This window comes from Palaemon carinicauda, chromosome 29 (assembly GCF_036898095.1).
Source record: "Palaemon carinicauda isolate YSFRI2023 chromosome 29, ASM3689809v2, whole genome shotgun sequence".
NCBI lineage: Eukaryota > Metazoa > Arthropoda > Malacostraca > Decapoda > Palaemonidae > Palaemon > Palaemon carinicauda.
Genome location: NC_090753.1, coordinates 72364495 through 72366761, shown reverse-complemented (window position 1 = coordinate 72366761; position 2267 = coordinate 72364495).

The following is a 2267-nucleotide window of genomic DNA, read 5'->3' as shown; positions in this document are numbered from 1 at the left end:
TTTTGTTTGTTCGTAAGACGATAATAATGAAGTAAGGTGAAATTACGGTCGCCTGTATTTTTTGTTTGTTCGTAAGACGATAATATTAAAGTAAGGTGAAATTACGGTCGCCTGTATTTTTTGTTTGTTCGTAAGACGATGAAGTCATCGACAATTTAAAATCATGTGAAGATAATTTGATAACTATTATATTTTTACGCATATTTAGGTGAAAGTCAACCTATATATTTTTGCGGCATTTATTATTTATAAAATTTTTGCTTTAAGAAGATAAATAATATTGAATACACGTGGAATTCTGGAAACATCTTGACGTAGTTGAGCTTTCATATCTAAATTTTTAAATTATGTTAATTTTCTTTGCCTAATCCTAATAAATATTTAGCTTTCTCGTTGATGAGTTGAGACATGTGACTCTTATGACCCTTCTTTCCCCATCAGTGTCCTTATTATTATTATTATTATTATTATTATTATTATTATTTATTATTATTATTATTATTATTATTATATTATTATTAATTGCTAAGCTACAATCCTAGTAGGAAAAGCAGAATGCTATAAGCCCAGGGGTTCCAATAGGGAAAATAGCCCCAGTGCGGAAAGGAAACAAGGAAAAAATAAAAATTTTAAGAATAATATTAAAAGAAATATCTCCTATATTATTATTATTATTATTATTATTACTAGCCAGAATTTCGTAGTTCGTTGAAACAGAAGATGAAAACGAGCAGGATCCTTAACAACATATCCTTGGTTCAAGGGATTTTATTCAGCGTCAATGACCTTAGATGTCAGGATGCCAGATAACTCCTAATCAATCAATCAATCATGGTTTTCGATGATGCCTTTTGGCCATTGTATTTTAGAACTTACTTCTGGAAGGATATTATTATTATTATTATTATTATTATTATTATTATTATTATTATTATTACTAGCCAAACTACAACCCTAGTTGGAATATAAGCCCAAGGGCTCCAACAAGGAAAAAGAGCCCAGTGTAGGAAAGGAAACAAGGAAATAAGTAAACGATATGAGAGTAATGAAAAATATAAGAAAATAAAAAATATAAACATTAATACAGATAATTCATGTATAACTATAAAAAGACTACTAGCCAAGCTACAACCCTAGTTGAAAAGCAAGATGCTATAAGCCCAGGGGCTCCAACAGGGAAAAATAGCCCAGTGAGGAAAGGAGATAAGGAAATAAATAAATGACGAGAACAGATTAACAATAAATCATTCTAAAAACAGTAACAACGTCAAAACATATATGAACTTTACATAAACTATAAACTATAAAAAGACTTATGTCAGCCTGTTCAACAAAAAACATTTGCTGCAACTTTGAACTTTTGAAGGTCTACTGATTCAATTACCCGATGAGGAAGATCATTCCAGAACTTGGTCAGAGCTGGAATGAGACGGCCATCGCTTTACAGGTGTTAAAGGTTTAAAGGCTTCTCATGAATGACAGAGGCAAGGGACAGTGACGTTGCCCTAGTGACTGACCATATAGACATATTTAATCAGCCTAAATGTAATCAGCCTGATGATGAGAGGAGACACCGGCATCCTCTCGTAAATAAATCTCAATTGTACCTATTTTGACAAGGTTACTTTAGTTAAATTATAAGAATTTTTCTATGTATTTTGCTCCTCCCTGCTGATGACATAAAGTACATAGTACAATTACTGGCGGAATGCAGAAGTGATGAAAGAAGGAAGATATGAGCAATGGAAAGGCTCAACTACAGGTTAAATGCTTTTGAGGTAGAACTGTCTTTAAGGGAACATTCCTAAAAGAGTGTCAACTACCAAAATCAATTTAATCCCCCTAAGTTTTTATTTACTTTTATGACGTAAGTTGAGTTTTTTAAACAAATCTGCCGTCTCATAACTTTTCTTAACTTTTCAGCCTTACTACTTTCGAACGTAATTTATATATTGATTTTACTAATTCAATTTCTAAAACATTAACGATACGCAAGAACTTGGACCTATTCATAGCACCATCATAGTTCCTATTGAACCTAGTATACACTGACTACAATGGTGTAATGACAAGCTAGGTTTGTCCTCCAGTTGTGACGTCTAACCATGCCTTTGTTCCATTAGTAATTAAGACTGAGCACCTAGCCAAGGATGTGTTATACTCTTGTGATATATATATATATATATATATATGTATATTTATCTGTGTATATATATATATATATATATAAATTGATCTCAAGTAAACTAGAATGATATTTTGACTAC